Raw genomic sequence first — 25419 nt, 5'->3', positions numbered from 1 at the left:
ACTCTGAGGAGTTGGTGGTGGAATTTGAAATGAAAGGACAAATTCATTTAAACTATGCATCAAAATAGCCTATGTAGGCCTACAGTATATATCATGGGATCCTAGTATACTGACAGCCGACATTGTTAGTGACAAAAACAACAACAGTATAATATATCACTGATCAACAATGACCTCTGAATCAAACCTAGAGGGAAAACATAATCAACACGCTTCCGCTTTTGTAGAAAGGCTTCCAGGTAATAAGGCAATGCATTGGGATAATAACCTGTATTCCATTATTCCAAAATAGTGAACAGCATCAGGATAGAAGGCAGTTTGTTGAATGCACCTCAATGAGATTAAGACATGTTTGGACATATTTCACCTGCAATATGCAATTGTCTTTTTCAACTTTCTGATATCAATATGGATTATTCAATAATTGTTCTGCTTCAAGCAGCAAAGCCACAGTCAGCCACAGTGACGTAGACTTTGACACCGTCTGTAAACATCTCCCAGGAAATTACAGACAGGAAATTAGTGCTTTTCCCAGACCTCCAAAATAAACCAAAGCAATTCAGCAGATTAGTGTAAAGCTGGTGAAATAATAGTAATGTCACACCTGTATAACAGTTGCAGCTTTGTTAGAAAATCACCACACAATGTCATCCTGGCATGAAGGAATAAACAAATACAGAGATGAGTAGAAATAAATTGAGTAAGCCTTATGTCAACATACAGCATCATGCACTTCTGACAATTAGAGGACTTTAAATAGGAAAGTACTTTCATAGAGGAAACATTTGTATGGGAGAACATGTTGTGATAATGTATTTGTATCACACAGGATATGTTGCCATGGTAATGGCTGAGGGACGTATGACAGAAAATGACAGACTTTGAATACAATCATCTGATGGTGTCTTTCTGTAGTACAATGCAGTCTCACTTCTCTGAGTTGATCCTTTAAATGAATTATCGCAACACTCGGATGAGATTATTATGGTCCCGTGTAGCTCAGTTGGTAGAGCATGGTGTTTGCAATACCAGGGTTGTGGGTTCAATTCCCACGGGGGGCCAGTATGAAAAAAAATTATGTATGCACTCACTAACTGTAAGTCGCTCTGGATAAGTGCATCTGCTAAAATGTAAAAAAAAATATATCATCCTTTTTTGTTGAGCAGAAATTGACACAAAAATAAGATAATTATGAGTTTTTGCTCTTATATTAAAGCACAGGACCAATGTAACTCAAATCCGGAGGAGTTTTCTGCACAACCAGAAAATATTATTATTTCCGTCCTAATTTTTTCAGGGTTAGGTAATGCTGGAAAAGGATAAATACTGTACATAGATAATCACTGTATAATGTATTACCTAAGTTTTATAAGAGAAACATACATTTAAAACATGAAACATAATACATTGTACTGTCGTTGCATTTATCACTTAAAGGGACATATTCATGCCTTGACTTGCAATGGAAAAACAGGCTATTTCATATCCAGTTGAGTACATTGAAATGCTGATATTTCTTTTGACATTTACTTACACTATACCTACATCAGCGATGGCCGACCCAGGTCCTGGAGGGCTGCAGTGTGCAAAGTTTGGTAGCAAGTTTTATCCACGCCCCACACTGACACAACTGATTCAAATAACCAATTAATCCTGGTCCTCAATCGAGACTACATACGTCTATTTAAGTGTTGAGTTAAAACAAAAGCATGCACACTGTGTTGCCACCCCTACTACGTACGATCGACTGTATGTCATTTTCCATAGCATTTTCCAAAAACTTGAACGTTAAAGCCATATCATGTTGTTTCTGACCTTATACCCCAAATGCTGCAAGACCTACAACAGCAAAGTGTTTAATCAATAAAAGGGTAATGCTATGATACCACACAGGTAGGTGGAAATAAAAAGCATAGCTTCAGGAAAAAATGATGTCTACACACTGTTAGAAGAAAGACCAAAGTCAAGAAATATGCTAGATACTGCAAAGTTATATATTTACATAGTGCTGAAAGAAAGTGCAGTGCGGTAGATGCAAACATTCAGCTCATGCTATTTTGTGCTTGTTTGATGTACAATGCTTAACAAGAATATACAATACTGATAAAAGGTGGGTGGATGATCAATGAACCATTTATAAATCATCCAATGGCATTTTATTTGTGATAAGTAGCCTAGGTGACACATAGTGTATTTTGATATAAAGTACCCATGCACTATGCATCCAGAATCTGTGTCCCATTTTGTTGCGATTTTGACTGTGATTTTGACTGGAATATCAAAGATACATCTTGCACGGTCCCTATTGCGCTTGCATCATAACCAACGTATAAATGATTCAAAAGTTATACTGCATTCACCCAACATTCCTGTCATCACCTCAAAAGTTAGAATTGCAAGATGTCAAACAACTTGAAAAAAAATCTGAGAAAGGAGAGTGACTAATATATAGCTAGAGGGGACAAGGGATGGATGGAGGAATGCACTGTTTTTGACATAATACACGTGTCACATGCACACACAAACAAACAAAGGCATTTTGTGAACGTGTGCACACACACATGCACACACACACACATACACACACACACACACACATACACACACACACACAAAGGGGTTCAGCTGTTGATCCCCTCATGTCCAGCTGTCTCACGCTCAAGGGGAGACCGAGGCAACACCTCGGTGCCTCCTCTGTGACTCCTCGACAACTTGTCTGTGACACTGTGACCTAAATCTGTCCCCAGTTGTCTCATCACAGGACTGTGAACCTGTTTTGATAGTGCCTGCAGTCATCCTTACTTGCCTGTCTGCTTTGTGGTTACTCTGAGTACCTGTGATAACACGATCCTTTAACTTTCCTTTTTATATGTGTTTTTCAAGCACAGACGGGTTGAAGGTTAAATAAAAGCTTGGCAACATTTTCCTTTTGCCCTGGAGGGTAGCCTAAGGAGATAAATCTTGGTCCTTCATAACTAATGCCACTTACATTGGCCTGCAGTCTGGCCTGGGTATACTGCATGACAGGGAAGTATTATACTGCTAAATCAATGCTTACATTCCTATTAAGCCTGGGTTTGTAGATTTGCAACCTAATTTCATGTACACATACAGTGAGGTCATTTTTTACGTCCAGGATGTAGAAACAACTCTTAATCTAAGATGAACAATGATTACCCTCTCGGACATGTAACAACGTTGAGCCCTATACACAACCCAGTCTTTCTTATTTTCCACATTTTTATCATTTATGTTTCCACCTACCTACATCAACACATCTATTTTCTGCCACATCAAAGCACCATCTGCCACATTTGGCCTGCTGTTACCCTTTCATACAGAGAGGTCTTTGTCATTTAGAGTGACAAGTGAGTGGTTGAAGTTGCCCATTAGGGGGGAAATACATTTGCACCATCCCACATTCTAAGAAATAAAATAACAGGTTCAACCATACTTCCGCCTCAATTATCACAAGTACATTTTATTTTTCAAGTCAAATTTAACAACTCTCTCCTTTCAACCATTGCGCACCCACGTGCAGAAACGCACATGCACACGCATACACATACACAACTCGCCCAAACACGTATTTTTCGTTAGTTTTTTGTTTTCTTGGTCAAAATCTTGAGGATCAGATAAGGTGTGAAGTGTTGGCATTATAGATTCATAAGTCCTCCTTCAGAGAATTCATAATCAGTCAAAATGACTTTCTTGTCAAAGCCTACTCACAGGGCACACCCTGTTACACACATCCCCAAAATAAAGTGCCCTGCCGTGAATGCTCTCTTTCTGATCGCATAGTAAAGTGTTTCTTGCTCCTTTTCGACCTAAACATGAGCCTGTCTGTCTATGTGTGGTAAATGGAGATGTTGTTTATGTTTCTGGGCTGCCCCTGGGAGATGATGGATGGTGTCTGAATAATGTCTTATTTGTTGATCAGATCAATCAGGCCACAGTTGGTTTTAATAACATCTCCATCTGTAAGAGACAAACCTGACAGGGAGAAATGTACCATGAAACCTAATGCTCAGCCACCAGGAACAGGAGTGATCTCTCTCTCTCTCTCTCTCTCTCTCTCTCTCTCTCTCTCTCTCTCTCTCTCTCTCTCTCTCTCTCTCTCTCTCTCTCTCTCTCTCTCTCTCTCTCTCTCTCTCTCTCTCTCTCTCTCTCTCTCTCTCTCTCTCTCTCTCTCTCTCACACTCTGTCACGATCTCTTACTCTTTCTTTCTTTTTCCTTCTCTCTTGCTCTCTCTCTCACTTTCTCTCTTCTCCTTTCTGTAAAATAAATTGTTATTTTACATCAGCCTTAGTCATTCAATATGTAGGCTCATATTGATTGGCATTATGCTGGAAAACATGAAAAGTGCTTGTGAATGTGACTTGAGGAACACTATCAGCATATACAGTGTAACCGTTACAAGGATAAAACATGCTGTCTAAAAGTGACAGTCTGGGTAAGAAAAAAAAGTCAATCTAGCTGACTGAGACATCTTGTATCCCCGGAGCTATGACTTAAAATTGTGATTTCCAATATCACCAATACAGCAAGATTATCTGTCAGACCATAAAATAAATCATGTTATTTTTAATTAACGTCCAATTATTTTTGGTGTGTAATGAGATCATAGTAATTTCAATCACAGGCACCACTGTAAAGTTCCTCCATCCATTTTCCTCCTTCCTTGTTTAATTAAACATTTACACAGCCTCAACCTCAGAGGTCAGCCCCTTCAGGGAATGGAAGTTTCTCAAGCACATTCTTCTCACAGTCACTGTACTAGTTCACATTTCCCTAGGATATGAAAAATGGAGAGTAAAACAGTTTATACCTAATTAAAAGTTCCTAATGAAAAACTAAAATGACTGATCTTTTCAGGAGCCAAATCATTGGCTATTTGCAGATGTGGTGAAAGAAAATATCAGTGTATCTATCATGATCTGGGATATCAGGGATTAAGATGACATGCATGGGCAGTAATGACATTGACTCATCAAACTCAATGTTGCTGGTAGGTTAGGTAATACATTCTCTCTATCCTTTTATATCCAGTTCTCACAACACTCCAAATGGGAATCATAAGAAATTGTTTGCTTATAGTCACATTTCCTGTTAAAATTAAAATTAAAGTGAAAGTAAAATATTAACCAATAAAAGTTCAAAGTTAACCTATTCTCCCCTCTCTATCTTTATAGTGTGTGTATCCGGCCATAGTATTTCATGGCAACAGTCCTACAAAACAAATCCAAAAAGAGATAATCAAAAATGCATTGCTTTAAGGAGCAAAAGAGGCAGCTATGATTGCAATAAACCATTTTCTGTTGTCACCTACATTAATCTATCATGTAGAATGAAATAATATTGCCCCAGAAAACATGTGTTTGCACCTTTGTAAGGGAATTTAATAACTGTAAGACCTAAAACAATTTTCCACAGCCTTGATTAGATTTTACAGACTTGCATTATGCCCATGGTCTCATAATACTGCCTGTTATGTGAAGCAATTTGCATGTGAGGTTCTCAGTCATTTGATCAACCCCATACCAAAATGATACATGGCTAATTAAATCACAGTAATGAGGTAAAAACCAAGGTAATTTTAGCGTTGCAAATTTGTGTTAAAACAATATATTTAACCCAGAGGCCTGTCACAGCAAAAGTAATTTAGTTTTTTTTTTTGTAATTCTATTTGTAATGAATGCCATTCATTTAGATATAACCCACAGTGGGCGGTATTTGGAATGCAACATAATGTAACGTAACAAGGAATGTTCAGTAAAGAACTCAAACCTGACAATGACTGTCTCCCATGTGCATTCATGACATGGTGTCAGAAGTCAAAACGGCAAGGAAAATAGAGAAATCACTTACTAAAAAGTTAATAGTTAGCCTAAGATGGCGGCGCTGAGGAGGGCATGCGTCCTGCTGGTTCCTGCTTGACTTTGCTTTTTTATGGCTATTTTTCAGTTAAATATTACGTTGTTTGCTCAGAATGTTCGTGCAATAATTTCCTAAGACCGACAAACACTTCTGGATCATGAATCGGAAGCTACGCGCTTATCTCACAGCCTCCCAGATCTGGAATACTATATTCACTCCTTTGTTCCCAGTGCAGTGGGCTTACCTGTTGCTCCTGGCTGAGATGACCTAAGGCAACGCTGGCAACAAAGAAGAGGAGGGAAAGGGGGATTCCAAGCTAGGCTGAAAAGACGGGCTACATGGCCTCGTCTTTCTAGTATCCTGATGGCTAATGTCCAATCACTGGAAAATAAACTTTGTGAATCGCAGAGGGACATCAGGGAATGCTGTGTCTTTGTTTTTACTGAGATGTGGCTTATGAACAATACACTCGACTCTGCTATTCAACCAGACGGCTTCTTCATATTCCGAATTGATCGAAAGGCGGCTTCTGGTAAGAGTCGGGGGAGAGGGGTATGTTTCTTCATAAACAATTCCTGGTGTACTGAAGTTCAAAACATAGAAAACTCCTGTTCAACCTACCTGAAGTTTCTAATGCTAAAATGCCGATCCCACTATATGCTGAGGGAATTCACGTGTGTTGTTATCACAGCTGTTTACATACCGGTACAAGCAAACACCAAGGCGGCCCTCAGCGAACTGTACAAGATCATTAGCCAGCAAGAATCCTCTCACCTGGAAGCAGTCTTTATTATCGCGGGTGACTTTAACCAAGCCTGTCTAAAACAATTTTTTTGTGTGTCTTCTGCCACACAAGAGGATCCAGCGTTTTTGACCATGTATTCACAAACATCTGTGATGTGTACAAAGCCAACCCCCACCCCCACTTCAGCCAATCAGATCATGTCTCTCTGTTCCTACTCCCCGCCTACAAGCAGCAACTCAAGAGGGAGCCTCCAACACAGATAATAGTGAGGCGCTGGACAGAGGAGGCAGACACAATGCTGCAGGATTGTTTTGAGAATACTGATTGGAATATGTTCAAAGATTCATCCACCCAGGACGCATACATCAACATTGAGGAATTATACATCGTCAGTCACAGACTTCATTAGGAAATGTGTTGATGACGTTGTACCCACAATAACAATCCGGACATACACCAAACCAAAACCCTGGATGAACAGAGATATCCGTACAATGCTGAGAGCCCATACTGCAGCATTCAATGTCAGCAGAACGAACCCCGATGACTCGTGGCACGTGACGCGTACAAGGCAAGCAGGTTCAAGCTCTGTAAATCCATTAGGGACGCAAAAAGACAATACACACTCAAACTTGAATTGATGTTCGACAACTCAGACTCGTGTCGTCTGTGGCAAGGACTACAGACTATCACAGACAACAAAGGCCAATCCAGCTGTGCGGTGCCCGCTGAAGCACATTCTATGCTCGCTTCGAGGCAGACAATACCAAGCCATCCAGGAAGACTCTCGCTGCTCCGGTTGACCAGGTGCTTTCGCTCTCAGAGGCTGACGTGAGGAAAACTCTCAAAAGAGTGAATACTCACAAAGCCGCCGGCCCAGAGGGAATCCCTCGGCGCATCCTCAAACTGTGTGTTGGCTACCTGGCGGGCGTCTTCTCTAACATCTTCAACCTGTCCCTGTCCCAGGTTGTAGTCCCCACCTGCTTTAAGGAGACCACCATCGTCCCAGTGCCCAAGAACAACAAGGTGACATGCCCAAATGACTATTACCCCGTCGTGCTCACCTCGGTCATCATAAAGTGCTTAGAGAGGCTGGTCATGGCCCACATCAAGGCCACCATGCCAGGCACACTGGACCCACTCCAATTTGCCTACCGCTCCAACAGATCCATGGAAGATGCCATTTCCATCGCTATTCACACGGCCGTAACACATCTGGACAAGAGGAACACCTATGTGAGAATGCTGTTCATTCAAAACTATTGTTCCCTCCAAGTTCGACACCAAGCTCAGAGCCCTGGGTCTGGATACCACCCTCTGCAACTGGATTCTGTACTTCCTGATGGGCAGACAACAGCCTGTGAGGATTAGCAACAACACCTCCTCCTCACTGACTCTTAACACAGGGCCCCCCCAGGGGTGTGTCCTCAGTCCTCTGCTGTACTCCCTGTTCACCCATGACTGAGTGGCTTTGCACGACATCAACTCCATCATCAAGTTTGCAGACGACACCATGCTTGTAGGCCTAACCAACAATGACGGGTCAGCCTACAGGGAGGAGGTAAGTGAACTGGCATTGTGGTGTCATGAGAACAACCTCTCCCTCAATGTCAGCAAAACAAAGGAGTTGATTGTTGACTTCAAGAAGCAGAGTAGGGAACATGACCCGATCCATATCAACGGGACTGCAGTAGAGAGAGTCATGAGTTTTAAGTTCCTCAGCGTCCACATCACCGAGGACTTGTCATGGACCAACAACACCACCACTCTTGTCAAGAGGGCGCAACAGCGTCTCTACTTCCTAAGGCGGCTGAAGAAATTTGGCATACCACCTCGGGTCCTCTCCAAATACTAGCGCTGCACCATCGAGAGCATCCTGACCGGTTGCATCTTGGCCTGCTACGGACATTTCTCCATCCACGACCGCAAGGCCTTTGAGCGGGTGGTGAAGACAGCCCAGTACATCACTGGGTCCGTGCTCCCACCTATCCAGGACATCTACTCGAAACAGTGCCTGAGGAAGGCACACAGCTTCATCAAGGACCCCACACACCCCAGCCTCGAGCTGTTCTCTCCCTTACCGTCGGGCAGACGGTATCGGAGCTTGAGGTCTGATACCAACAGGCTCAGAGACAGTTTCTATCTACAAACCATCAGATTGCTGAACACTTGAACTGGACTGACCACCTGCTCTGATTCTCCGCACCTTAGAACATATGCACTCACTCATGCACACACCCACACAGACATACAAACACACACACACACACATATACAGTGCCTTCGGAAAGTATTCAGACACCTTGACTTTTTCCACATTTTGTTACTTTACAGCCTTATTCTAAAATTGATTAAATCACATTTTTTCCTCATCAATCTACACACAGTACCCCATAATGACAAAGCAAAAACAGGTTTTTATAAATTTTCTCAAGTTTTGAGGGAGCGTGCAATTGGCATTTTGACTGCAGGAATGTTCACCAGAGCTGTTGCCAGAGAATTTAATGTTAAATTCTCTACCATAAGCAGACTACAACGTCATTTTAGAGAATTTGGCAGTACGTCCAACCGGCCTCACAACCGCAGACCACGTGTAACCATGCCAGCCCTGGATCTCCACATCCTGCTTCTTCACCTGCGGGATCGTCTGAGAGGGGGGGGGGGAAACTCATTCTGATTGGCTGGGCCTGGCTCCCCAGTGCGCCCCTGCCCAGTCATGTGAAATCCATAGATTAAGGCCTAATTTATTTATTTCAATTGACTGATTTCCTTATATGAACTATAACTTAGTAAAATCTTTGAAATTGTTGCATGTTGTGCTTACATTTTTGTTCAGTATTCATGCTACACATCACAACTGCTGCCACCAGACTTATTATACTGCTAAATTTATACACTTGCCCTCCCATCCCCTCCTTTCCCAATACCCGTGTAAATATTGGACTATAAATTGTGCCTTCCTGTATTATACTTATGCTAACATGTATTATTCTATTCTACGTCCATTTACTTTATGTTTGTATTCTTATCTTTTATTATTTATTAATGTTGTTGCATTGTCGAGAATAAACCTGCAAGTTAGCATTTTGTTGGACGATGTATACCATGTGTATCCCGTATAGACTAATAAAACTTGAAACTTGAAAGTTAGCTTTGTTTGTTAGGGAGAATACCCTCGAGAGTTAAAAATGTCAAAGTTCCTGCTGCCAGAGAGTTTTCACTTCGAGAAGCCAAGTGAATGACCCGAGTGGAAACAGTGTTTCATGCGCTACCGGAAAGCTACAAAGCTAACACAAGAGGATGATGACATTCAGGTCAGCTCGTTGATATGCGCCATGGGCAAAGAAGCAGAGAATATCTTCAAGTCCTTCGTATTCCGGGACAAGGCTGACAAAGAGGATTTCGACATGGTCATTGAGAAGTTTGACGAGCACTTCATCCCAAGGAGGAACGTAATATATGAACGTGCACGTTTTTACCAGAGAAACCGACGAGAGGGTGAGTCCATTGAAACTTTTATAAGAGGACACTACGAACTGTCTGAACACTGTGATTTTGGTGGAACTAAGGATCCTGTGACAGGATTATCATAGGACTGAGAGAGAGATTGTTATCAGAAAAATTGCAAATGCAAGGGAATTTAACGCTAACTAGAGCAATCGAAATGACATGAAACCATGAGCTAATTAAGAGTCAGAACACAGAGCAGTCATGTGACAAGTTAGTGGAAGAGGTGAAGTTTTCTCACGGGAAAAGAGGCAGAGGTTTCAAAAAAGGGACATTCAAACAAAAAAGGCACAGAGCAATGATGATAAGAGGAGATGCACTAGATGAAGAGCACAGTCAGAAGGAATACTGCCCAAATGTCGGAAATGCAAGAGAAGGGGGCATTTCCCTGCTGTTTGCCATACAAAAGTGATGCATGAAGTGACAACACCCCCTCGGGCTCGTAGAGAGGAGGAGATCTTTGTGGGCTATACTCAGCCTTGTCTCAGGGTAGTAGGTTGGTGGTCTTTTGATATCTCTCTGGTGGTGTGGGGGCTGTGCTTTGGCAAAGTGGGTGGGGTTATATCCTGCCTGGTTGGCCCAGGGTCCAGGTTTATCGTTGGACGGGGCCACAGTGTCTCCCGACCCCCCCCCCGTCTCAGCCTCCAGTATCTATGCTGCAATAATCTATGTGCCGGGAGGGCTAGGGTCAGTCTGTTATATCTGGTGTTATTCTCCTGTCTTATCCGGTGTCCTGTGTGAATTTAAGTATGCTCCCTATAATTCGCTCTCTCTCCCTGTCTCCCTCCCCTCCCGGAGACCCTGAGCCCTAGGACCATGCCTCAGGACTACCTGGCCTGATGACTCCTTGCTGTCCCCAGTCCACCTGGTCGTGCTGGTGCTCCAGTTTCCACTCTTCTGCCTGCGGCTATGGAACCCTGACCTGTTCACCGGACGTGCTACCTTGTCCCAGACCTGCTGTTTTCAACTCTCTCTCACTACCGCACCTGCTATTTCAACCTCTAAATACCCGGCTATGAAAAGCCAAGTGATATTCACTCCTGATGTACTGACCTGTTGCAACCTCTACAACCACTGTGATTATTATTTGACCCTGCTGGTCATCTATGAGCGTTTGAACATCTTGGAGAAAATTCTGGCCTTAATGGCCATGTACTGTTATAATCTCCACCCGGCACAGCCAGAAGGGGACTGGCCACCCCTCAGAGCCTGGTTCCTCTCTAGGTTTCTTCCTAGGTTTCTGCCTTTCTAGAGAGTTTTTCCTAGCCACCGTGCTTCTACATCTGCATTGCTTGCTGTTTGTGGTTTTAGACTGGGTTTCTGTATAGTACTTTGTGACATCTGCTGATGTAAAAAGGGCTTTATAAATACATTTGATTGATTTGATTGATATAGAAACATAGATGGAAACAGCTTTCTTGGATCAGTTCAGTGTGAAAGTCAGACTACACCACCTTGGAGAGTTGATTTAGAGATTGGAAAAGTGCTGAATTTCAAGATAGATTCAGGGGCGGATGCTACTGTCATATCAGAGGCAAGCTACAATAGCCTGGAAAACAAGCTGGAGCTAGGCAAAACAAATGTCATTCTGAGAAGCACAGGTGGAGTACTACATTGTGTAGGCCAGCTGAAAACCAATACCCAAGTGAAAAATAAGAGATTCAACATCAACACTCATGGTCAGACGGGCCATGGGAGACAACCTCCTGGGTCGCGGCGCAGCCATAGCAATGGGCCTGATCAAGAGGATTGGGGAAGTGAGAGAGAGTGTGTTTGGTTCAGTGGGACTCTTGAAATGCAAGCCAGTGAAAATAGTACTGAACAACACAGCATAATCATACAGTGTCAAAGTGACCAGGAGAGTACCCATTCCATTGCTCCCAAAGATCGAAAATGAGTTGGATAGAATGGAAAAGCTTGAAGTGATAGAGTAAATATATAATCAAATCTAATCAAATCAAGCTTTATTTATACAGCACATTTCAGACATGGAATGCAACACAATGTGCTTCACAGGAAAAAACTAATAAAAACAATGAAATTAAAAAATGAAATATTTACTACACAACAAACATAAGAGGATAAAAACAAAAGAATAACAATAAAAACTGAACGACATAAAAGCACCCTAAGGAAAAGCAAAGCAAAAAAGTTGTGTTTTAAGATCTCTTTTAAAAATGTCCACAGTTTCCGTCCCCCTCAGGTTCTCTGGCAGGCTATTCCAGAGGCTGGGGGCACAGTAACTAAAGGCTGCCTCTCCATGCCTCTTGTTCCTAGGCTTTGGGATACTTAAAAGGCCAGTGCCAGAGGACCTGAGAGACCTACTGGGTACATAACTTAAAAGCATGTCTGACATGTATTGGGGTGCACAATCGTGGATTGATTTAAAAACCAATAGAATAATCTTAAAATTAATTCTAAAACTCACAGGCAGGCAGTGCAGAGACCTTAAAACCGGTGTAATGTGTGCTCTCTGTCTGGTCTTGGTCAGGACCCGTGCTGCAGCATTCTGTATGTTTTGCAGTTGACCAATGGGTTTCTTGGGTAGACCAGACAGGAGAGCATTACAATAGTCAAGCCTGCTTGTAATAAAAGCATGGATGAGTCTCTCTGTATCAGCCTGAGAGAGAAATGGCCGCACCTTCGCAATGTTCCTCAGGTGGTAAAAAGCTATTTTTTTTCACATTCCTAATGTGTGATTCGAAATTGAGTTCAGAATCTAAAATAACACCTATGTTTTTATCTGGTGTTTTATCTTTATTGCCCGTTAATTAAAATGTGCGGACAGATGATCTCTCTGTGCTTTGGCTCCAACAATAAGTACCTCGGTCTTGTCTTGATTTAGCTGGAGGAAGCTGTGAGCCATCCAAGAATTTTAATCACTAATAGAGTCTAATAATTTATCAGTGGCGCTAAAATCCTCTGGTGACACAGAAATATAAAGTTGTGTATCGTCTGCGTAGCAGTGAAAATTACTGCTGTGCTTTCTGATAACGCTGCCAAGGGGTAACATATAAACTGAACAGTACCGGACCCAAAGTCGAACCTTGTGGAATGCCACGTGATATGTATTTTCTCTGAGTTATGTTCACCAAGTGTGACAAAAAACTCTTGACCGGTTAAATAGGTCCTAAACCAATTTAGAACTGGACCGGAGAGGCCAACCTACCTCTCCAGTCTGTCCAGAAGGACATTATGGTCAACAGTGTCGAATGCAGCACTTCAATCCAAGAGTACAAGGACAGGGAGCTGTTTGGCATCTGTGTTGGCTCTAAGATCATTTACCACTTTAACTAAAGCTGCCTCTGTGCTTTGGGGGACCCAAAAACAGATTGGATTTTTTTTAAATACAGTTGGCATTTAAAAATCTGTTTGAAAACCAATTTCTCCAGAATTTTGCTTAGGAATGGAAGGTTGGAGATTGGCCGAAAATTGCTAAGAGCTGAAGAATCTAGAATACTTTTTTTCAGAAGGGGTTTCACCATAGCAGTTTTTAGTGCAGTGGGGAAAGTGCCTGTGAACAGGTAGTGATTAACAATAGCTTGCACTTCTTCAGATATACAATTAAAAACTGTTTTGAAGAAGGTAGTGGGGATAGGATCGAGGTAGAAGGCTTAAGTGGTGATATCACTTTCCTGAGCATGTCTGTGTCAACCATGGGAAATAAATCCATAGTGCCTTTGCATGGTAGGCTTGGGCACATATCATCAAACTTCTCATCAGGTCTTGCTTGATTGATATCGAGCCTAATGTTTGTTATCTTATATCTGAAATATGCCGCAAACTCATCACATTTAGATGTGGAGGAAAGTTCACATAGGTTTGCGGGGGTAAGATTTATCAGGCCCTCAATGGTCGAGAAGAGCACACTTGATTTATTCTGATTATTAGTGATCAAGTTAGAAAAATTAGCCCGTCTGGCATTTCTAATTGCCTTGTTAGAAACTCAGCAAAAAAAGAAATGTCCTCTCACTGTCAACTGCGTTTATTTTCAGCAAACTTAACATGTGTAAATATTTGTATGCTGTTAGTGTCTTAACGACCATTCCACAGGAACATGTTCATTAATTGTTTATGGTTCATTGAACAAGCATGGGAAACAGTGTTTAAACCCTTTACAATGAAGATCTGTGAAGTTATTTGGATTTTTACAAATTATCTTTGAAAGACAGGGTCCTGAAAAAGGGACGTTTCTTTTTTTGCTGAGTTTATATGCCAATTTGCTCACTCAGAATATTGTAATAGACCAGTAACTTTGAATTATATCCGAACCTACTCCATGGTGTGCCCCAATGATGCTGGTTGTCAAGATTAATGGCAACATCCGCATCTGTGTGGGCCTCCAGCGGCTAAATGAGGCCGTGGTGAGGGAGACATATGTACTGTCAACGTTGGATGACATCATTCCGGAGCTGACAGGAGGCAAAATGTTCTCCAGTCTGGACACCAACAGTGGTTTCTGGCAAATTCCACTGAATGAAGCTAGCAAGAAGCTAACTGTCACATCTACTCCCGCTCCCCCGCTCCAGCGCTCGACGTCGCCGGTCTACTAACCACCAGTCCTGGCAACCCACATTGCGCACACCTGGCAACCATCTTTGCGCACAACTGCTCCCCATCGTTAAGCACACCTGGACTTCATCACCACCCTGATTACTTTCCCTTCATATAGCCCTCAGTAAGCCTCAGTCATCAGGCAGTATTGGTTTTGGTTACGTTCAGTACGTGTCTCCTGTTTTGTATTATCTTCATTATTATTATTAAACTCATATTTTCCTGACTACCTGCATATACATTACATTAACAACCTTTATAACACCATTCAAGAGATACTGCTTTCGCATACTTCCCTTTGGAATAACCAGCGCACTGGAAATATTCCAAAATAATATGACGGAGCGATTGAGTGGCCTGGACGGAATGAAATGCTACATGGACAACATTTTAGTTTACGGATGCTCAAAGGAGGAGCACGACCAGAGGCTAGCAGAAGCCTTCCGAGTCATTAGCGCTTCAGGACTGAAGTTCAACAAGGAGAAATGCCATCTGAACCAAAGTGAACTCATCTCCGTGGGGCACTGGATCAGCCAGGATGGGGTCAGCCCAGACCCAGAGAAAGTAAGGGCAATCCAAGACCTGGAAAAGCCACATAACGTCACGAAGCTGAAACGGATACTTGGCATGATTAACTATCTATGCAGATACTTACCAAACAGTTCCTCAGAGCTGCAGCCACTCAACAATCTTCTGATGCAAGAAGTCATCTGGTCGTGGGGGAGAAGCCAAGACGAGGCATTCAGAAAAGTAAAGGGCATGCTTGTGTCAGCGCCAGTACTAGCGTTCTACGATGTTACGAGAACCACAGTAATGAGCGACAACACCAGTGGTTACGGCATTGGAGTACTGTTGCAAGAGCATGAAGGTTTCTCAAATGACTGCCTCGCCTGGTTCACCAACTACTTCTCAGATAGAATTCAATGTGTCAAATCGGAGGGCCTGTTGTCTGGACCTATGGCAGTCTCTATGCGGGTGCCACAGGGTTCAATTCTTGGGCCGACTCTTTTCTCCGTGTATATCAATGATGTCGCTCTTGCTGCTGGTGACTCTCAGATCCACCTCTATGCAGACGACACCATTTTGTATACATCTGGCCCTTCATTGGACACTGTGTTAATAAACCTCCAAACGAGCTTCAATGCCATACAACACTCCTTCTGTGGCCTCCAACTGCTCTAAAACACTAGTAAAACTAAATGCATGCTCTTCAATCGAACGCTGCTGGCACCCGCCCACCCGACTAGAATCACTACTTTCGACGGGTCTGACCTAGAGTATGTGGACAACTACAAATACCTAGGTGTCTGGTTAGACTGTAAACTCTCCTTCCAGACTCACATTAAGCATCTCCAATCCAAAGTTACATCTAGAATCGGCTTCCTATTTCGCAACAAAGCCTCCTTCACTCATGCTGCCAAACATGCCCTCGTAAAACTGACTATCCTACCGATCCTTGACTTCGGTGATATCATTTACAAAATAGCCTCCAACACTCTACTCAGCAAATTGGATGTAGTCTATCACAGTGCCATCCGTTTTGTCACCAAAGCCCCATATACTACCCACCACTGTGACCTGTACGCTCTTGTTGGCTGGTCCTCACTACATATTCGTCGCCAAACCCACTGGCTCCAGGCCATCTATAAATCACTGCTTGGCAAATCTCCGCCTTATCTTAGCTCATTGGTCACCATAGCAACACCCACCCGTAGTATGCGCTCCAGCAGGTATATCTCACTGGTCATCCCCAAAGCCAACACCTCCTTTGGCCGCCATTCCTTCCAGTTCTCTGCTGCCAATGACTGGAACGAACTGCAAAAATCTCTGAAGCTGGAGACTCTTACCTCCCTCACTAACTTTAAGCATCAGTTGTCAGAGCACCTTACCGATCACTGCACCTGTACACAACCACACCGATCTGGAGGAATTCATTAATCAATCAACATACTTTGTTCTCATTAGCCTCAAACCGAAATAATCGAATTCTGCTTGTACCGTTAGTAATCCCAAAAGGTCTGTTTCTAAATTCCATCTAGCACTGCTGGGGCAAGGGAGGCCTCAACAGATGAAAGTAACTATAACGCGCCTTAATTAATAAATTTCACGGACAATGCACAGTCCTCTAGGATTCCTTAAGTAACAATACTGCACAGCCCTCTTGAATATATATCGATTTCCACTGAGCTCAATACATGCAGTGTTAATCTCAATTTAAAAGTCTGGTAGGCCTATGGAAGAAGACATAATGCGGGGGAGAAATAACATGGGAAAATTAAAGTTTTAACTCATATTGATTGCTCTGCGCGACTGAAACAAACGCACAGACAATGAGAATAATAATAATATGCTTTTATCCAAAGCGACTTACAGTCATATGTGCATACATAAAAAAACTGGAGGCCTCTTACACTTCAATGTTGTGATGCAAAAATACTAGCGAAATGCATAGCACTCAGAATTAAAAAGGTTTTAACAGGTATTGTTCATCCTGATCAGACAGGTTTTTTACATGGACAATACATTGGAGACAATATACGACAACTACTAGAAATAACAGAACAACATGAAACATCTAAGAAGCCAGGCCTGGTATTTATAGCGGATTTTGAAAAGGTCTGTGATAAAGTAAGACTGGATTTTATTTAGAAATGCCTGGATTTTTTCAATTTCAGTGATTCTCTTATAAAATGGGTAAAAGTAATGTAAAGAGCGGCTACTTCTCAGAGAGTTTTGAATTGTCAAGAGGAGTTAAACAAGGGTGTTCACTGTCACCATATCTATCCATTATGGCCATCGAAATGCTAGCTATTCAAATCAGATCAAATAACAACATTAGAGGATTAGAAATCCAAGGCTTAAAAACAAAGGTGTCCATGTACAGTTGAAGTCGGAAGTTTACATAAACTTAGGTTGGAGTCATTAAAACTAGTTTTCCAACCACTCCACAAATTTCTTGTTAACAAACTATAATCTACTTTGTGCATGACACAAGTAATTTTTCCAATAATTGTTTACAGACAGATTATTTCACTTATAATTCACTGTATCACAATTCCAGTGGGTCAGAAGTTTACATACACTAAGTTGACTGTGCCTTTAAACAGCTTGGAAAATTCCAGAAAATTATGTCATGGCTTTAGAAGCTTCTGATAGGCTAATTGACATCATTTGAGTCAATTGGAGGTGTACCTGTGAATGTATTTCTAGGACTACCTTCAAACTCAGTGCCTCTTTGCTTGACATCATGGGAAAATCAAAAGAAATCAGCCAAGACCTCAGAAAAAGAATTATAGACCTCCACAAGTCTGGTTCAAAACGCCTGAAGGTACCACGTTCATCTGTACAAACAATAGTACGCAAGTATAAACACCATGGGACCATGCATCGGTCATACCGCTCAGGAAGGAGACGCATTCTGTCTCCTAGAGATGAACGTACTTTGGTGAGCAAAGTGCAAATCTATCCCAGAACAACAGCAAAGGACCTTGTGAAGATGCTGGAGGAAACAGGTACAAAAGTATCTATATCCACAGTAGAACAAGTCCTATATCGACATAACCTGAAAGGCCGCTCAGCAAAGAAGAAGCCACTGCTCCAAAACTGCCATAAAAAAGCCAGACTATGGTTTGCAACTGCACATGGGGACAAAGATCATACTTTTGGGCGAAATGTCCTCTGGTCTGATGAAACAAAAATAGAGACATGGCAATCTGCACAAATGCAAAAAGGCAATTTCCAAACAATGGATGAGCTCTTCCCAGTAATCTACTACTAAGAAAAGCTCATCCATTGTTCAAAAAGGGCCTCCCTGCCTCCGTGCAGATTGCCATGTCTCATCTTTAAATTAATTGAAAATGAACTTTTTCAAACAAGCATTGCAGAGCTGGCTACAATTTCATTTAGGGTTCAAGTAAAACTTTTGGATAAGTGAAGCTTTTAGAGAGAGGTTTAGTGCTTTTAGATTTAATAATCTCAACTCACCTATCTCTCTTTTTCGAACAAGCATTGCAGAGCTGGCTACAATTTCAATTTCATCCCCCTGAAAAGATAGAACAAATATTACAACAAATATTATGGCTGAACTCAAATGTGCTGGTTGATAAAATACCTGTATTTATGGAAATGATGTTTGAAAAAGGTATTTTGTTTTTAAATGATATTGTAAATTGGAATGGTAGAGTTATGTCTTTCATGGAGTTTTCAGAATTGTATGGGAAGGTCTGCTCAGTCCAAGATTACAACCAATTGATTACAGCATTACCCCAAAAATGGAGGTGGCAGGTGGCAGCGGGAGGAGGTAGGGAACTGGTCTGTCTACACAATATTAAGGATCAAAACTGACGGAGGAATAAAAATAGCATATATAGGAAAGTATACCAGTTTCATTTGAGGACCAGGATGTTGACAGCTGTGCCATACAGATTGCAAAATAGTTGGGAAGAGATTTTTGATATACCGATTCCATGGTACAGGGTGTACGAGTTGATATATAAAACAACGCAAGATATTCTCGGATGGTTGAGGGGCAGCTGTTGGGGAACTGTGGGGGGGATCTTGGAGGGCTGGTGGCCTGGCAGTTGGGAGCTTGGGCCAGTGGCTGATGGGTCGCTGGTTCGGGTCTCCGTTTTTACATTTACATTTACATCATTTAGCAGACGCTCTTATCCAGAGCGACTTACAAATTGGTGCATTCATTTTCTTTTTTTCTTTTTTTTATGGGGGGGTAGGGGAGGGGGGGGTAGAAGGATTACTTTATACTATTCCAGGTATTCGTTAAAGAGGTAGGGTTTCAAGTGTCTCCGGAAGGTGGTCAGTGACTCCGCTGTCCTGGCGTCGTGGGGGAGCTTGTTCCACCATTGGGGTGCCAGATCAGCAAATAGCTTTGACTGGGCTGAGCGGGAACTGTGCTTCCGTAGAGGTAGGGGAGCTAGCAGACCAGAGGTGGATGAACGCAGTGCCCTCGTTTGGGTGTAGGGTCTGACACATGGTGTGTGCTGTTGTTTCCGCGACTGCACCGGTGTGAGACCGATAAAGGCGGGCTCGCTCCTCCTCTGCTCCATGCTGGGAAAACACATAAGGCAAATGGAAGATGTCAACATACAGATCAATTTGGAAGATATACTCATCTATTGAAGATATTACATTCACTCTGGCACTCTAACTCCAGGCCATCAAACAATAAAGGAATAGAAAATAGCTATGAGTGATTTTGTTATACAGCACCAAAAAATGTAATACCCATTGAATGATACATCAATGAGCGATAGCTGGAAGATACAGACGATTAAGACGGTGAGCGATGAAGAGAGTGCTCATGCAAAATAAGACTTCTCAGCTGGAAGGGGACAACGAGTACAGTAGTCATCAGGAATTCATTTTCTTTGTGAGGAGAAAAAACCTCCCTTTTTGAAGTGAATTACTCCATCTTAGATATATTCTTGCCTGTGGTGCTATGGTATGTATATCTTAAATACCAGAGATGTTCACAAGTCTTTGAGGTAGAGTCCAAGTCAAGTCTCAAGTCTTTTAGGGCCAAGTCTAAGTCAAGTCTTAAGTCCCTTTTGGCAATGGCTTTCTGCCTGCTGTGGGTTAGGTCTATAAACCTTGTAAATTATTTGAAGAGACTCCCTTGTTCATTAGTCAGTTTACATTAATAAAAGTAACTGTACCGGATATGAAAAAAAGCAAACATAACATTTTAAAATGCATGGTATTTTGTGGCAGACATTGTCTATATTTCACTTCATTCTGTCACACAAACAGAACATGTACAGTGAGGGAAAAAAGTATTTGATCCCCTGCTGATTTTGTACATTTGCCCACTGACAAAGACATGATCAGTCTTTATTTGAACAGTGAGAGACAGAATAACAACAAAAAAATCCAGAAAAACGCATGTCAAAAATGTTATAAATTGATTTGCATTTTAATGAGGGAAATAAGTATTTGACCCCTCTGCAAAACATGACTTAGTACTTGGTGGCAAAACCCTTGTTGGCAATCACAGAGGTCAGGTCAGACGTTTCTTGTAGTTGGCCACCAGGTTTGTACACATCTCAGGAGGGATTTTGTTCCACTCCTCTTTGCAGATCTTCTCCAAGTCATTAAGGTTTCGAGGCTGACGTTTGGCAACTCAAACCTTCAGCTCCCTCCACAGATTTTCTATGGGATTAAGGTCTGGAGACTGGCTAGGCCACTCCAGGACCTTAATGTGCTTCTTCTTGAGCCACTCCTTTGTTGCCTTGGCCGTGTGTTTTGGGTCATTGTCATGCTGGAATACCCATCCACGACCCATTTTCAATGCCCTGGCTGAGGGAAGGAGGTTCCCACCCAAGATTTGACGGTACATGGCCCCATCCATCATCCCTTTGATGCGGTGAAGTTGTCCTGTCCCCTTAGCAGAAAAACACCCCCAAAGCATAATGTTTCCACCTCCATGTTTGACGGTGGGGATGGTGTTCTTGGGGTCATAGGCAGCATTCCTCCTCCTCCAAACACGGCGAGTTGATGCCAAAGAGCTCCATTTTGGTCTCATCTGACCACAACACTTTCACCCAGTTCTCCTCTGAATCATTCAGATGTTCATTGGCAAACTTCAGACGGCCCTGTATATGTGCTTTCTTGAGCAAGGGGACCTTGCGGATGCTGCAGGATTTCAGTCCTTCACGGCGTAGTGTGTTACCAATTGTTTTCATGGTGACCATGGTCCCAGCTGCCTTGAGATCATTGACAAGATCCTCCCGTGTAGTTCTGGGCTGATTCCTCACTGTTCTCATGATCATTGCAACTCCACGAGGTGAGATCTTGCATGGAGCCCCAGGCCGAGGGAGATTGACAGGTCTTTTGTGTTTCTTCCATTTGCGAATAATCGCACCAACTGTTGTCACCTTCTCACCAAGCTGCTTGGCGATGGTCTTGTAGCCCATTCCAGCCTTGTGTAGGTCTACAATCTTGTCCCTGACATCTTTGGAGAGCTCTTTTGTCTTGGCCATGGTGGAGAGTTTGGAAACTGATTGATTGATTGCTTCTGTGGACAGGTGTCTTTTATATAGGTAACAAGCTGAGATTAGGAGCACTCCCTTTAAGAGTGTGCTCCTAATCTCAGCTCGTTACCTGTATAAAAGACACCTGGGAGCCAGTAATCTTTCTGATTGAGAGGGGGTCAAATACTTATTTCCCTCATTAAAATGCAAATCAATTTATAACATTTTTGACATGCGTTTTTCTGGATTTTTTGTTTGTTATTCTGTCTCTCACTGTTCAAATAAACCTACCATTAAAATTATAGACTGATAATTTCTTTGTCAGTGGGCAAACTTACAAAATCAGCAGGGGATCAAATACATTTTTCCCTCACTGTAGGTGAGGGAAGATAAATGACAAGTATAAATGTAAACTAAAATGACTGACAACTGTTCAATAACTGCACTACTAAAGTGTCCTATATATCAAACGTAATGACCTTTATCCCTAAAATATACTTATTGACCTGGACACTTTCCTGTAACAAGTAGCAAATGACATCCTGTGCCCTAAGACAGAGAACATTTCTGTTGCAGACAGGTTACATTTCAGAAAGATCAAGTTTGTCAGTGTTCTTGCACTGAGCCTGGCACGATGAGGGCGCATGATGAGGCCTCCATGACTAAACACTCTCTCCACTGGGGCACTGGTGGCAGGCACAGCCAAGACTGTCATTGCTACCTGCTTGAGCCTTGGATAGTCTTATGCATGGATTCTCCAAAAATCCAAGCAATCAACTTAATATTCATCAGAAGATACTTGAATGTAGCGAATAATCTCTGCTCTGACAGATGACTTTATGTCTCCTTTCTTCTTCCTGATCTTGTTGCGGTAGCCAGAGAACAGTCTGGAGGTTTTGGCAGGTGGTTGTTCTTCTTCTTCTCCACTACTGCTCTACGTAACGGTGACTTTCCGTGCCTCAGCCAAAACAAGGTCTGAAAAAGACCCATAAAATGATGTATATAATCAAGAATATAACAGTATACATTATACACGAAAACAAATCATTATTATTTGAATGCAAGTGACATAGAAAAAGTTGCATGTTGCAATGCATTGTACCTACCAATCAGACTCTCCTTCAATTCAGCTTTATCTTCATGTGGTATAAGGACATCATGATCAAGCCAGAACAGGCAGAAAGATGGGTCCAGCAGTGAAGCCATTATGTATACACTACCGGTCAAACGCTTTAGAACACCTACTCATTCCAGGGTTTTTCTTTATTTTGACTATTTTCTACATTGTAGAATAATAGTGAAGACATCAAAACTATGAAATAACACATATTGAATCATGTAGTAACCAAAAAAGTGTTAAAGAAATCAACATATATTTAATATTTTATATTATTCAAATAGCCACCCTTTGCCTTGATGACAGCTTTGCACACTCTTGGCATTCTCTCAACCAGCTTCACCTGGAATGCTTTTCCAACAGTCTTGAAGGAGTTTCCAAATATTTATTTTTAATTTTTATTGAACCTTTATTTAACTAGGCAAGTCAGTTAAGAACAAATTCTTATTTACAATGACGGCCTACACCGGCCAAACCGGGACGACGCTGGGCCAATTGTGCACCGCCCTATGGGACTCCTAAACACGGCCAGTTGTGATACAGCCTGGAATTGAACCAGGGGGTCTGTAGTGACGCCTCAAGCACTGAGATGCAGTGCCTTAGACCGCTGCGCCACTCAGGAGCCCACATATGCTGAGCACTTGTTGGCTGCTTTTCCTTCACTCTGCCGTCCGACTCATCCCATAACCATCTAAATTTGGTTGAGGTCGGGGGATTGTGGCGGCCAGGTCATCTGATGCAGCACTCCATTACTCTCCTTCTTGGTAAAATAGTCCTTACACAGCCTGGAGGTGTGTTGGGTCATTGTCCTGTTGAAAAACAAATGATAGTCACACTAATCCCAAACCAGACGGGATGGCGTATCGCTGCAGAATACTGTGGTAGCCATGCTGGTTAAGTGTGCCTTGAATTCTAAAGAAATCACAGACAGTGTCACCAGCAAAGCACCCCAACACCATAACACCTCCTCCTCCATGCTTTACGGTGGGAAAAACACATGCAGAGATCATCCGTTCACCCACACCGCGTCTCACAAAGACACGGCGGTTGGAACCAAAAATCTCAAATTTGGACTCCAGACCAAAGGACACATTTCCACCGGTCTAATGTCCATTGCTCGTGTTTCTTGGCCCAAGCAAGTCTCTTCTTCTAATTGGTGTCCTTTAGTAGTGGTTTCTTTGCAGCAATTCCACCATGAAGGCCTGATTCACAGTCTCCTCTGAACAGTTGATGTTGAGATGTGTCTGTTACTTGAACTCTGTGAAGCATTTATTTGGGCTACAATTTCTGAGGCTGGTAGCTCTAATGAACGTATCCTCTGCAGCTGAGGTAAAACTGTGTCTTCCATTCCTGTGGCGGTCCTCATGAGAGCCAGTTTCATCATAACGCTTGATGGTTTTTGCGACTGCACTTTCAAAGATCTTGAAATGTTCCGTATTGACTGACCTTCATGTCTTAAAGTAATGATGGACTGTCGTTTCTCTTTGCTTATTTGAGCTGTTCTTGCCATAATATGGACTTGGTCTTTTACCAAATAGGGCTATCTTCTGTATACCCGCCCTACCTTGTCACAACACAACTGATTGGCTCTTAACATTTAAGAAGGCACACCTGTTAATTGAAATGCATTCCAGGTGACTACCTCATTAAGCTGGTTGAGAGAATGCCAAGAATGTGCAAAGCTGTCATCAAGGAAAATGGTGGCTATTTGAAGAATCTCAAATATAAAATATATTTTGATTTGTTTAACACTTTTTTGGTTACTACATGATTCCATATGTGTTATTTGATAGTTTTGATGTCTTCACTATTATTCTACAATGTAAAAATCAGGAAAAACCCTTGAATGAGTAGGTGTTCTAAAACTTTTGACCGGTAGTGTACATTGTCACCAAATGGACGTTTTGTTGCCTGTTCATCCGAGTGCACCATTTTGACATTCACAAACACCCCCTGGAATCGGCGTTTGAGTGACTGCTGCAGTGCTTTTACTAGACTGACTAGGTGACGACTTCTGTTCAGTATACTTTGCAGATGATAGTTGAGTGACAGTCCACAAGGAAGGGGAGTACTGAGAGTCACCACTTTCTCCCCCTGAGTAAGGTCGGTGGCCTGGACAAAAGGGTCCAAAATGTCCACTAGCTGGCTCCATTCCCTTGGTGATATGCAGAGCTCCTTGTGTCCTTGGGCCTCAAGTAGAGTATTGACGCTTTGTTGATTCAGATTGGTGACTGTTTTAACAAGCCAGAGGATGGAATTCCATCTGGTAGACACAGCAGCAAGGTTAGTACGATTGGCTGCGAACTCAGCTTCAAATGGTTCTTTCAGAGCACAGGTACTATGTAGTAAGCTGCAAAGTTTAGTTACCTTAGCCATCACACTGTTTATGATTTTTGTTTCCTTTAGTCCATCTCTAATCACCAGTTGTAATGAATGGGCAAAGCACTGTAAGCGCTGTTGCCTGCAATTGGTTTGGATAGCTTCAACGTCAGCATTGTACTCTTCACCAAATTCTTCCCATAGACTGGGGTTATCCACATCATCATCATTGTTTGCTTTGGGGAAACAAACTATGAAGGCCTTTTTCATATTTGCAGCATTATCACATATTATATAATCTAATTAATGTTTT

The sequence above is a fragment of the Coregonus lavaretus genome (genome assembly GCF_964263955.1).
Source record: "Coregonus lavaretus genome assembly, chromosome: 12".
In the NCBI taxonomy this organism is placed as follows: domain Eukaryota; kingdom Metazoa; phylum Chordata; class Actinopteri; order Salmoniformes; family Salmonidae; genus Coregonus; species Coregonus lavaretus.
The sequence above is the reverse complement of the archived record's forward strand: the minus strand, read 5'-3'. Positions refer to the sequence as shown.